Genomic DNA, 14,455 nt, shown 5'->3' on the forward strand with positions numbered 1-14,455 from the left:
AGAGTTTCTAATTTAATATAATACCATCCTGAATCATTGGCATAGACTAAAATTCAAGGGATTGGAACTGTTGCTACAAACTTTATGATGTCTCATTGTTTATCACAAAGCTCCAGTGGTTCTAGTCTACTTTATAAACTTAAAATGCATATGAAAATGAAAAAGCACATAACCTTAAGCTTGGCATGGATGTGTAGTAACTGTAATTTTCATACACTGCTGGTGGGACTATAACTTGGTATAAACACTTTGGGAAGCTGCTTGGCTGTGTGTAGCACAGACGAATATATGCATAATCTATGACCCAATATTCCAACTCATAGGTGTATACCTAACAGTCACCTAAAGACAGGCACAAGTACCTTAATAGTGACAGAACTGATAATAGCCCCAAACTGGAAATAGTCCAAATGTCTTTAATAATAGAATGGATAAATGAAATGTAATATACAGTGGAATACTATACACCAAGGAGAATGAATGAACTCAACTACATGCAACAACTCAGGTGAATTTCACAGGCATAATATTGAGCAAATGAAGACAGACACAGAAGATCATACACCGTATGATTCCATTTCTACAAAGTTCAAAACAAGCCAAAATTAATTTATGATGTCAGAAGTCACAAAATTAGTTATCTTGGGAAGGTTAGCAACTAGAAAAGGATTTTAAAGGGGCTTCTGGGGGCTGGTAATGTTCTGTTTCTTAACCTGGCTGCTGCTTTTATGAGTGTGTTTACTTGGTAAACATTCTTTGAGCTGTATACTTGATCTGTGTACTTCTCTGTGTATACGTTATATGTTAATTAAAAGATTACATTCATTAAATACATGCATTTTTAGACAAAAAGAGAGAATCTGGAGCCCAGAATTATTTACTCTCCTTGATAAAGGCATAATTTTGTGGAGAATAATGATGCAAGCTCCATGAGGACATGAACATTTCTGCCTTTGTTACCACTGAATTCTCAGGGCCAACCCACTATGTCTGTCAAATGCTAGGTGTTCAATAAATATTTATTGAATGATGTTTCATAATGGAAAACTCCATGTATAGTAATACAGTTATTGACAGTAGATATATGTATATATGAAGATATATATGAATATATGTACTGACAGTACATATACACACACACACACACACACACACACACATATATATACTGTCAATAACTGTATTACTATTCCATATACTGTCAATAACCGTATTACTATACATGGGATTTTACATACATATATACATACATATATACACACACAAGTGTGTGTGTGTGCATATGTGTGTGTATGTATACATATATATATATGGGGTATTCATCAACATCTTCACCTACATGTAGCAAAATGCTTCTCTTCAGGACAGGTGAATTTGGTATGGTCAAAATATATGTCTGTACATTAAATTTTGAAATAAAGAATCGTGAGTAATCTTGACTATCAAAAGATTTTTTTCCTTTCCTCTGAATGTCTCCAATTGAAGCTTTGGGGTTTAAAATGCTCTGGTAGACTTTTGCATGGCTTAGAAGGTCAAGCTGCATTAATACAGCTTCAAAGACTAGAAAAGCAAATTCCCCCGTGTATACATAAATGAAACCAGAAAGACCTGTGACATCAAGTGCAACCTGAGGCCAAAGATTCACAATCAATCAGAGAGCTTGAAACACACATAAAAGAAGGGCAGCACACAAGGGGCACAGGATCTGATTCTCTAGGATCATTAGGTGTATAAGGCACCATCTGGAAAGGGGCTGGTTTTGTCTGATGAGGACTTCTAAAATTACCTCTAAAAAGATTAAGGGTAAACTTCATATAATATCGAATGACTCCTCTGTTCAGGCAATATTTCGCTGTCCTTCAGATAAAGATCCCTGTTTGGTTTAAGCATCTTTTTCAATCTCTGCCTCAGTGGCAGATGCAGTATCCCTTCCAACAGAGAAGAAATGCATCACAAAGAGGTTCTTGCTTTAATTTTTGCTAGCACTCTCCCAGAATGTGGCCATAAAAATAATCTTGAACTGGAAGTCAGGAGTCTTTCATGCTGTATTGCTTTTTCTTTTCTTCTTTCTTTACCTTTCTTTCTTTCTCTCTGTCTCTCTCTCTCTTTCTTTTTTAAATTTTCTTGTAAAGATGGGATTTCGCCATGTTGCCCAGGCTGGTTTCGGACTCCTGGGCTCAAGCCATCTGCCCGCCTCGGCTTCCCAAAGTGCTGGGATTATAGGTGTGAGCCACCGTGCCCAGCCAGAGGTATTGCTTTTTCTGCTGACCAATGAAACACTTATCTTCTGGGTTAATTCGCTCATCTGAAAATTTTGTGAGGGTACTTGCTGTTGTTTAAGTCTATTTCTGGTTCTGAAATTCTGATTCAGAAAAGTAATGTTTTCCTCCACCCTCTAATTTTTAAAATTCTCTTCCAATTTCTCAGACTAGAGCTAAAGAGAAGTGAGAATGTGGCTGGGGTGAGGGAGGGCAACTAGAGCTGTGGAGAGTTGGTGGGAAAGCTCTGGTTAACTCGCTGTATTCTTGCCCTCAACTTCAGTCATCAGTCTGCCCTCCTGGCTGGCTCTTTTTCCTTCTTCCTTCCTGTCTCTTGCTTCTCAACCTAATCCATATTGTTCAAAAAATAGTAGCTACCTCTCTAAGATTGCAACTACACAGGCAGAAGCACACATGCAGGTGTATTCACACTCACACAGAACGTTCTATATTCATTTATGTATTCATCTTAAAAATTTTAAACAGAAACCAATGAGAGACTTTAATAAAGCCACAAAATATATTCTATCGTCTCACAGTGTGAAAAAGTCTAAGAGGAAATTTTTAATTCATTTTGCAGATGTTTTTCACAACATCTTTAACCTAAAACAGGATTCCAATTCTAGTATTCTTTTCATATTGGGAACTGGATCATTGAGGGTGTCAATATAACATATGTCTTGAATAATAAACTATCCCAAAGCCTTCAAAACTGAATGTATATTATTCTATTTAAAATAATCTATAATGAGGCCGGGCGCGGTGGCTCACGCCTGTAATCCCAGCACTTTGAGAGGCCAAGGTGGGTGGATCACGAGGTCAGATGATAGAGATCATCCTGGCTAACACGGTGAAACCCCGTCTCTATTAAAAATACAAAAAATTAGCCGGGCGTGGCGGTGGTCGTCTGTAGTCCCAGCTACTCGGGAGGCTGAGGCGGTAGAAGGGCGTGAACCCGGGAGGCAGAGCTTGCAGTGAGCCGAGATCCTGCCACTGCACTCCAGCCTGGGCGGAAGAGCGAGACTCCGTCTCAAGGGAAAAAAAAAAAAAGGTGACGATGTCAGCCTCAAATGTACCTTGAGCAAACCTGGATTCCATCTTTCCATTACATACACTGCTGATTTTCAACCATAAAGAAATCTTCCTATTAGGCACATTGTTTCCTGTGTTGTTTTGTTTATTTTTATGTATAGTATTAAACTATTAATAGAACCTCAAAATAGAATGATAATTTAATTAAATCATTCTTTTTTGGTTAAAACTTAGCTATCAATGAATCTATTTCCACAAGAGTCAAACAAATTGGTCCATAAGAAACTAAAAGAAAATATTCCCCTATAAATCTGTTGCAGCATGCACAGAGCTAATGCACTCAAATTCTATTAGTGAATTTGTTTTTTTTTTCTGTTTCAGTTCTGATTAATAATGCCTGCAGAGGTACTAATATCCAAAGCTCTTCCCCTTTCGTCTTTCTTTCCATTTCACAATCCTGTGTTGAAAGTATTTAGGAAACTTTCCTTTAAAGTTTTAGCCTATATTTCAAAAGCCTAATGGCTTAAAATATTATGGTTCAAATATTATGCAGGGAATATTTCTAGAAGGTAAGTAATTCAATTCTTCATAAGAGATTAAGGGTAAATTTTGGCTAACCTACAACAGGGCTGCTACCAAATCCAGGAAAACCTTGTCTCTCCTTCCCTATAAATATGTCAGAACCAAACCCATAATGAGTCTCAGACACCACTCCAATAATGACCACAAAACAACCAAGACAAAACAAGGTCTATAAAACCACTTCCTTCCAAACTCCAACTACCTTCATCTTATGTCCTTCAAAGACTTCCCATTTACCCTGGCTTTTGGTAGGATACCCTTGTCAAGCTGGCTTCCTTCCTCTGCTTTTATTCATAAATGTGATCTTAATTAGGAGATGAAATCACTTCCACATGGAAGCTATGTGGCTTAAAAACATCTCCCCAAGAAAAAGAATGCAGCATGCTACGTTGCTATGTATGAGTGTGGCAAAGGAAGTATCTTGAATTTTGCCATTGCTCCTTTGACAGATAACTGCTGCCCATTGATTCCCAAATGCTGCTGTTTTTACCACCATCTTTGACTCTCCCTAAAAGCAAGTGGCAGCAATGTAGTGTCATAATGCTTTGTGAATGTAATAAATTGTGAATGTAATAAATGCATTCACAGTTCTTTGGGGGAACTATTTCAAAAGCTCTTTATGATTTAGTTATTTTTCAGGAAATGCACTCAAATTGTCAATCTTACTATAATATGTTGCTTAAGGAAATTACTCTAAGTAACCATATTAATGAGTGCCAATCCCCAATATCCTATAAGAGAAAGAAACAGTGTTTCTACTTGTTCCTAGACACGCACCCCCCATTTTGGACAACTCCCCTAATATTGGACATTGTGTTTTATGGGGTTTTTGTGTGTCATTGTTAACTTTTGACGAATCTCTTTGCACATAAATCTTTGATTACATTTCTATTTTTTTCCTTCACAGTGAAATTATAGATGTAAAGGTTAAGACATTGTGGCCAAAAGCAAATTGTTCAACATAATCATCTGGTTAAACAGCAATTTTGCTGAAAATCTCTACTGCTAGTCACTGCTTTTCCTAGTCTTGGTAATTTTGCTACACCACAGGGCAGCCTTTCAACTCTTTATGTGCTCTAAATTGTTTTTTCCCCATCCAGTCTCCTATTGTTAGAAAGTTAACATATTCCAACAGATCTCCTATTGTTGCACATTTTTTTCCTTGTCACAAACATAGAATGGAAAAATTAATTGCTGAAAAAAGGTAAAAGTTAAAAAATAACCACCCCCCCCGAAAACCTTTGGAAAATGGACAAAAAGTAAGGAAACAAGCTTAATCTGAAGAAAAAAGTTTAAAGGCACCACCTCCACAGTATAAATACCATTATCTCAACAACCCACATCTAGCAGTATCTGTTCTTGAACAAATCATCATCTGATCACTTGTTATACTAACTAACTTGCTTTCATCCAAATTGGTTTTGTCAAATCACTTGGTAACTACCTTTAAAAAGTGCCCATCTCATCAAAATGTTGATCATCTTATTTTTTTTCATTGTAGTTCATTTAAAAAGCAGAAATTGGTATCTCCTTACTCTTTAAATTTGACTATTAGTTTGGGTGATATTATTATTATTAATTTTAAAATAATAGTAACTATTATTAATATAAAAATAGCAATAACTAAATATGTTGAGGGCTTAGTATGTACAAGGCACTATTTTAGGGGCATCGTATGTATTAATTAAGGCCACTTGCATTTCTCTTTCAGTAAACTATCTGCTCATTAACCTATTTAACTTTTCATTCATTTATCAATTAATTTCCTCATTCAAAAAATATTGGTTGAGAATCTATAATGTGCTAGTCATTGGATATATATTGCTGAATAACAGTTCTGCTCAACCCTTGTGAAGTATTACTTTCTAGTGAAGAAGATAATTTAGAAAATTAAATATAAAACTTTAAAATGTGGTACTTGCTAGAAAAGAAATAAATAGGATGCAGAGAGAGAAAATAAAATGAGGAGAGTAAGGGAAGTCCTCACTAGGGAGATTACATTAAAGTGAAGACTTGAATAAGAAGAGTTGAGGGTAAGAGATTTCTGGGCAGAAAAAAGAGAATAGCATGTGTGAAGGCCATGAAGCCATAAAGAGCTTGAAGTATTCAGAAACTGAGAGGAGAGCAACATGGCAGACATAAAGTGGTTGCTGGAGCGAATGACATAAGTTTAGAAAGTTAGGAAAGATTCAATCAGATATAGGCCATAGTATGGCATTTGGGATTTCTTTAAAATACAATGAGAACACATTGAAGAAGAACCAGATCCAATTTTCATCTTAAAGAGATGTCTTAAGCTACTATATAAAGAACTGGAAGGGAGTAAGAATAGAGGAGAGGAGACTCCTGAAGAGGATGCTGGAGTAGGCCAGAGAGGGATGGGAGAGAAATAGGTAGATTTGAAATAATATATTTGGAGATAGAAAGGTTTTTGCTGAGGGACTAGATGCAGTGCGTATAAGGATGGCCATCATGTTTCTACTTTGAGCAGTGAGTGATAATGCCATTTATTAAGATGGAGAAGACTGGAAGAGAAACAAGTTGTTTGCTGTCAAGACAGGTGAGGGTGGGGAGAACAAGACTTCAACTTTTGCTATTTTAAATTTGACGTGCCTGGGCACCATGCAAATGGAGATGTCAAGTTGGCAGTGGCAGATATGAATCTACATAGAGCTCAAAGGGGAGGCTTGTACTGTGAATATCAATCTGGGAGTTGTCAGACTATACATGGTATCTAAATCCATGAAACAAATAAGCTCACTTAGGCAGATGCTCAATGAAAGAGAAGACTCAGGACTGAGATCCAGGGAACTAAAGTGTTTAAGGGTCTGGCCAAGAAAACGGTGTCACCTGGAGAAAGGAAACTGAGAAGGAGCAAAGAGCAACCAGAGACACAAGAATGTATTATCTCAGAAACCAAAGAAAGAGAGGCTGTGGAGAAGGACAAAGCAATCAAGCCATGGAGAGGAAGAGCTGACATGAAGAAGGAACCAAAGAAAGAAGGAGAAGGAGAAGAAGAAGAGGAAGAGGAAGAAGGAGGAGGAGGAGGAAAGAAAGAAAGAAAGAGAAAGAAAGAAAGAAAGAAAGAAAGAAAGAAAGAAAGAAAGAAATGAGGAAGGAGAAAGAAGGAGGAGGAAGGAGAAAGAAGGAGGAGAAAGGAGAAAGAAGGAGGAGGAGGAGGAAGGAGAAAGGAGGAGGAGGAGGAGGAAGGAGAAAGAAGGAGGAGGAGGAAGGAGAAAGAAGGAGGAGGAAGGAGAAAGAAGGAGGAGGAGGAAGGAGAAAGAAGGAGGAGGAAGGAGAAAGAAGGAGGAGGAAGGAGAAAGAAGGAGGAGGAAGAAGGAGAAAGAAGGAGGAGGAGGAAGGAGAAAGAAGGAGGAGGAGGAGGAAGGAGAAAGAAGGAGGAGGAAGGAGAAAGAAGGAGGAGGAGGAAGGAGAAAGAAGGAGAAGGAGGGAGGAGAAAGAAGGAGGAGGAGGGAGGAGAAAGGAGGAGGAAGGAGAAAGAAGGAGGAGGAGGAGGAAGGAGAAAGAAGGAGGAGGAAGGAGAAAGACGGAGGAGGAGGAAGGAGAAAGAAGGAGGAGGAGGAAGGAGAAAGAAGGAGGAGGAGGGAGGAGAAAGAAGGAGGAGGAGGGAGGAGAAAGGAGGAGGAAGGAGAAAGAAGGAGGAGGAGGAGGAAGGAGAAAGAAGGAGGAGGAAGGAGAAAGACGGAGGAGGAGGAAGGAGAAAGAAGGAGGAGGAAGGAGAAAGAAGGAGGAGGAGGGAGGAGAAAGAAGGAGGAGGAGGGAGGAGAAAGAAGGAGGAGGAGGGAGGAGAAAGAAGGAGGAGGAGGGAGGAGAAAGAAGGAGGAGGAAGGAGAAAGGAGGAGGAGGAAGGAGAAAGAAGGAGGAGGAGGAGGAAGGAGAAAGGAGACGGAGGAGGAGGAAGGAGAAAGAAGGAGGAGGAGGAAGGAGAAAGAAGGAGGAGGAAGGAGAAAGACGGAGGAGGAGGAAGGAGAAAGAAGGAGGAGGAGGAAGGAGAAAGAAGGAGGAGGAAGGAGAAAGACGGAGGAGGAGGAAGGAGAAAGAAGGAGGAGGAGGAAGGAGAAAGAAGGAGGAGGAAGGAGAAAGAAGGAGGAGGAGGGAGGAGAAAGAAGGAGGAGGAGGGAGGAGAAAGAAGGAGGAGGAAGGAGAAAGAAGGAGGAGGAAGGAGAAAGAAGGAGAAGGAGGGAGGAGAAAGAAGAAGGAGGAGAAAGAAGAAGGAGGAGAAGGAAGGAGAAAGAAGAAGGAGGAGGAGATAGAAGAAGAAGGAGATAGAAGAAGGAGGAGGAAGGAGAAAGAAGAAGGAGGAGGAGAAAGAAGAAAGAGGAGAAAGAAGAAGGAGATAGAAGGAGAAGGAAGGAGAAAGAAGAAGGAGGAACGAGAAAAAGGAGGAGGAAGGAGAAAGAAGGAGGAGGAGAAAAAAGGAGGAGAAAGGAGGAGTAGGAACGAAAAAGGAGGAGGAAGGAGGAGGAGGAAGAAGGAGAAGGAGAAGAAAGACAGGGAGAGGGAGAGGAAGGAGGAGAGGGAGAGGGAGAAGGAGAAGGAGAAGGAGATTACCACCTCTGGTTTGGCCACATGGAAGTCAGTGGTGACTGGTTTCAATGGACCAGTGTGGGTGGATGTCAAGTTGAGAACATCAAGGAGGTAGGACAGTGGAGATGAAATGTGCAGACACATCTTCAGTGATGTGTGACTGTGAGAGGGAATGGAAAATTGGCGGCTATGAAGTCAAGGACGTTTGGTGCTTCTCATCAATTTACATGAGAGATTTGTTTTTGTTTTTTTTTTTTCAATAAAGTAAGGTTATTATCTCCCAGTTTGTTTTTGGCCTTTAATTTCATTTACAAGGTTTCTGACATGGGTCTAATCTATTCATCTTTTCCTTCCAATGCTTTTAAACCTGGAAAGTCTTTCCCCATCCAAAGATCATATAAATGTTTGTGTATATTTTTCTAGTTCAAAATGTTTAACATTAAATTATTTAATCTATGGCCGGGTACAGTGGCTCAGGCCTGTAATCCCAGCATTTGGGGAGGCTGAAGCAGGCAGATCTCTTGAGGTCAGGAGTTCGAGACCAGCCTGGCCAACATGATGAAACCCCGTCTCTACTAAAAACACAAAAATTAGCCAAGTGTAGTGGCGGGTGCCTGTAATCCCAGCTACTTGGGAGGCTGAGGCAGGAGAATCATTTGAACCTGGGAGGTGGAGATTGCAGTGGACTGACATTGCATCACTGCATTCCAGTGAGACTCTGTCAAAAAAAAAAGAGAGAAAGAAAAGAAAAGAAAAAAAGAAAAGAAGAAAGAAAGAAAGAAAAGAGAAAGAAAGAAAGAAAATTATTTAATCTATGTGGAATTATTTTGACAATTAACTGTGAGATCATGAGCTCTAATCTGGTTTCTTTTTATTAAATGGTTAACCAATTGTCCCAGTTGACTTATTCTTCTTTTCCTCAATTGATGATAATCTTCTTTATCCCTGTTAAGTTTGCATATATATTTGGGTCTAGTTCTGGTAGGTTCTCCTTCTACCACTTACAAGGAAGAGCCTCAATGGAGAAAACCAAGTGTTCACTTAATTTACTAGCTCAGGAGTCCCAACTAATAGAGTAAGATCTACTCCATGAGGAGCTCATGTCATCATCTAGTACAGTTCTTATGGCTTCCCAATGTCCTCATCTTCCTTCTACCACCTTCCCACTCTCGTGATCTGTTGGGCTTTGCACTGGGGATAAAAATGCATCAGCACAGACCTAGTCTCTGCACTACCATACACACTCAGGAGACTCACTGCCAGATCCCATTGCCCCTGCATGGGGAGCCATACTTTCTCATTTCTCCTGGAGATGGTAAGGCTTTGAGGAAGTGAAAAGTAGATTTACCATACTGTTTAAAGCAAACTTCTAACTCATTTTTAGAATAGGCTGATGCTCTTCAACAAAATGATGTCTTCTGTATCCAATCCAAAGCACTTTGAATTCTGAATTCTTGATTATTTTAAACAATTCTGATAAGCAATGGGAAAGATTAGTTTCCATCCCCAGTGCCAAAGGTATCGTGGGAAGGATTAAAACTCTGTAATCATATTTTGACATATACATGAAGTGTTACACAAAGAGAAGACAAGGAACTCTTAGGCAAAATGCCAATGACTCTTTGTAGGGTGGGAGTTAGAGACGGCCAAAAAACATTTTTAACTTCTATCAACCATAAAAGACTGTGGACAGTCTTGAACATCAAGCTGTCTAGCTGACCAAGAATTTTAAACATAGCCAAATTCAGTCTATAGTATTCTTTTTCAAGTAGCCCTTTAATCAGTAGTAATACTCTTGTCCTTCTCTTTCTCACCTTTTATTTATGGGAAGAGTAGTGAGGGAAGAAGGACTAAAGGGGAAGAGAATAAGGATGATGACGGGGACTCACAGTACTGAAATTTAACCAGAGACATGTTAATTGTGAAACTGGACTTTGATTTCTTCACCCTTTGAGTCAGCATCCTTGCCTGAATTTGGGTTACAGATGTTCTAATTTCTTGGAAAATTAAAACCAGAAAAAGAACAAATTCCCATGTCTTGTATAAATAATCCATCTACAACCCTATAAAGGCAACAGTATAATAAAACCACAAATGGCCCCCAAATAGGCTAACACAGAGCCTTCCTATTTGTTAACTCCAATCCATGGGTAATGTGTTCCAAGACTGAGTCACAAATCTATTAACCAATGCTAGAATATTCCTCACAAGGCTTCTAATATTTATTAGTTACATTTGCTATTTACTAAAATATTTTTAAGAGTTCTTGTAGGAAAGTGCATCAAGATGTAACACGGGAAACTCATTGGCAAAGATTTCATAGAGCTCTGGGTATGGATACTTTCATATAGATATGTTTCTTCAATTTTATGATTAAAATTAATGAAGGGGGAATTTATTATGGTCTAGGGCTTCTTCTACGTGATCATTTGCAGGATGTTCTGACACAGACAGGCAGGGGTGTCTGCTTGTACAGGCATGTGCCTGAAGGTACCCTTTTGGTGTAGAAAGAGACATGGTCATTTTGAAGCTTCCTTCCATGAAAATGAGCTAAGGCATTCCCTAACTGGAGAGAGATACACTCAGCAAACTTATGCATCAGGGCTGAATGGTGTGATAAGGCAGGGGAAATGTTCAAATAAAATGGGACAAAATTCAGGAAACCTGAGTTTGGGTCTGGTCTTCTTTCACAATGAGCTGTGTGACCTTGGGAAAGACTTTTTGCCTAGTTGGGTTTCAGCTTTCTCATTTACAAAGTGGTGGAGTTGGAGAGCTTATCTTTGGGGTCCATTGCTGCCTGACATTCTGATTCAAATGAAAGTACCAGAAGAAAATGGAACAGTAAGTGGTGGTTGGCTTTGAAAAGCATCTCATTCTATCAGGAATTCTAGATTCGTGTTGCCCTAAGAACTTTGTTCATATATTAACACACCATTATGGCAATGGAAGAGCTGAATGAATGAATTGAAAGTTTTCTGTACAACTATTATATAAATGGGCCAGTGAGAGCCCCTGTATACTAGGTGAAAATGGCCCCCATGTTGGTTACTTCCTTACACTAGGATAGGACCATTAGCCCAAAGAACACTGATGCCAAACTCCAATTTTCGCACATCAAATTGCTTTAAATATATTCCAAAATGAACAAAATTTTAGCCATTTAGAGCCTACCTACTTCATATAGACTGTGAAACTATTCCCAACATCTGCTAGCCAGAAATAAGATAAACTATTACCAGCATCTGCTAGCCAGCTATAAGACCTCAAACTGCTAATGTCCTTCAGAACTCTCTAATCCAGAGAAACCTCACCTTGCTGTTGAGTGATATCACCTGGACATGTAAGCCTCCTCTCTGATTTCCCCTACTCCTTCAGGTCTCTTGCCCTATTTCCTTTCTGAGGGGTGGCCTTGTGCCACTGTCTCTGGAAAATCTCCAGCTATGAAGAACTTTCCCTCTTACGCAACCTTGTCTGAGCACTGCCCAAATAAAGTTTGTATGTTACTGCTTCTCATGAAACTGTCTCTTCCTTGATCAACTCCCCAATCCCCAAATTTACCACATCAACCCATCTAAATACAGTATTCAAATAGGTCCTAAAAGTATTGAATATGGCCTCCTGTGTATCCACAAACAAGAGGAGAAGTAGTTCCCTGCTATTCAGCACCAGCTCAGAAAAATTGAAGAATTGACCAGATCTGCTGAAAGGCTGGAGCACTATGCAAGGGATCAGTATATATCCCCAATTCAGGTCAGGGATCATTCATGAATTCCTGTGCAAATAGGGAGTGGTCAGATCCTTGGCAAAATGACAGATGGGCCAAGGTTTTCCTTTTGAACGCTTCAACATGTATCTCTCCTCTTAAGCCTTTTCAGTCTTTAAAAGTTTCCAAGACAAAACCTTCTCTCAACAAAAAATCTGATTTCTATTGGGCTGTGCCAAACTGGTGAAGGACCTATGTGAGCATGTGATTAAGAGCACAGACCCTGGAGCCAGACCATCCAGTTAGAATCCCAGTTCTGTCACTTACTATATGTGTAACCCTAGGCAAGTTGCTAACCTCACTATGTTTCAGTTCCCTATCTCATTGTGAGAATTCAATTGCACACATTTTACATGCCTCCTCAGAGTCGCTCAGCCTCATTATAGCTCCTCAGCCCTTGGCCTCTTATGGAGACCTGTAGGTGCCATCATTGTTGCAACTGTTGACATCGCCAGATGCCTTGGCCTGTCCTAGCCGACTGTCAAGTTCTGACATCGTCTTGATTGTCCTCTCAGTGGTGGGAGTTCCAGAAGCTCCAGAGTCTGGGCTTGACCTAAGTGACCTACGGAGGCTCTGGATCCTCTCTTCATGCCCACACTTGGATACAGATCCAAGCCATAGAATGGGACATGTGGCCTATTCAGAGGCTGTCTGCAGGGGCCGGGTGACACAAACCGGAAGGGCAGGGAATTAGCTCCCCATGGGCAAACTTTGACCAAATAGGAATGGAAGATGTGGGGCAACAGACAAATTCTTGCTCCCTTAGAAAGTTCTGAGGTACAGCTTTCTGAACAGGCATCCTACATGGCCAAGAATCTGTCTCACTTCCCTTCTCCTTCACTCCCACTGCCCTGGGATTGCAAATAATACTTGCCTTGGGCTTTGTTTTCCAGAGAACCCAAGTTAAATCAGAATTAAAAGAATTGACACATATAAAGAACTCAGAACTTCACTGTCCAATACAGTTGCCACTCACTGCATGTGGCTATTGGGTATGTGAAATGTGGCCAGTCTGCACAGATGTGCTGCAAGTGTAAAATACACACTGGATTTCAAAGACTCGGTAACAAAAAGTGTGAACTATCTCATTACAATTTTATATTGGTTACATGTTGCAATGATAATATTTTGGATATATTGGATTAAATATGCTATTAAAATTAATCTTACCTGTTTTATTTTACTTTTTAAATGTTTACTATGAAATTTGAAGTTACATGTTGCTTCCATTATATTTTTATTAGACAACTCTGACTTAGAACTTAGCACCTCATAAGCCCATAAAAGATGTTGGCCATTTTCATTTCCCATCCCAAGAATTTCTAGAGATTTGCTGTCAGTAAAGACTAATGATAAAAGGGAATGTGGGAAAAGAAAAGATAGATAAGGGAAAAGGAAATAAATATTTATTAAGTACCCTCTATGTTGCTAGGCACATTAAATACCCTACAAAAACCTCAAGGACTGTGTATTATCATCCCCACTTGGCAGATGAGGAAATAAAAGCTCAAAATAAATTTCCCAAGGTCACAGATATATTAAACAACAGAGCTGAGATTTGAACCCAGGTGTGCTTGACTCCACAGCCTATGCTCCTTTCAGTCCCTCATACTGTTGAAGGATGGACTCTAATGGTACAGTTTTAATAACATGACAGTGAGATTTTCTGTCATATGTTGGGCTTTTTAGAATCCCTTAAATCAGCCACACAGGAGGTCACCTACACCAACCAAGTTAAAAGCTGGTGTTAGACACAAATTTCTCTCTCTCTCTCTCTCTCTCTGGCCCTGGGTTCATGGAATTGAATTGGCTGTACACTATATTCCATGGCACAGGGTCATCATACATCCATGGGCACCCCTCTTGCTTTGTGTTATTTTCCTCCATCATCCCCCATCTCAAGACCATTCCCCATTGGCTCTCAGTTGAGCATATGTAATGGACATCCTTCCAATCTACCCACAGTGTATTTATTTAGATATATGGGTGTCCTTGAAAAATGAGTAGTATTGTGTGCTAAACTGCTTTCTTTTCTGATTTATTCCTCATTTTTTTCCTGAGAGCTAATAACTACAAGTGAATACAGCCCACTGCTTCTGGCGGCTACACCATATTCCATCATATGTAACCACCATATTTCACTTATTCATTCTCTCAGTGGTGAACACCTATATCAACTCTGACTCCTTTCTATTACTCACGATGCTGGGATGACCACTGTCATATGTCTGCTTGGTGAAGTTTTGATGGAATAAATACTAGGAATGAAGTT

The 14,455-nt window shown here is 39.7% G+C and overlaps 1 protein-coding gene across 5 annotated transcripts in view; it reads right to left on the reverse strand.

Moving 5' to 3' along the window:
* PIR (pirin) overlaps positions 1-14,455 on the reverse strand; it is a 109,293-nt gene that overhangs the window by 41,672 nt on the left and 53,166 nt on the right. The gene's annotated exons all lie outside the window — the stretch shown is intronic.

This window comes from Pan troglodytes, chromosome X, assembly GCF_028858775.2.
Source record: "Pan troglodytes isolate AG18354 chromosome X, NHGRI_mPanTro3-v2.0_pri, whole genome shotgun sequence".
In the NCBI taxonomy this organism is placed as follows: domain Eukaryota; kingdom Metazoa; phylum Chordata; class Mammalia; order Primates; family Hominidae; genus Pan; species Pan troglodytes.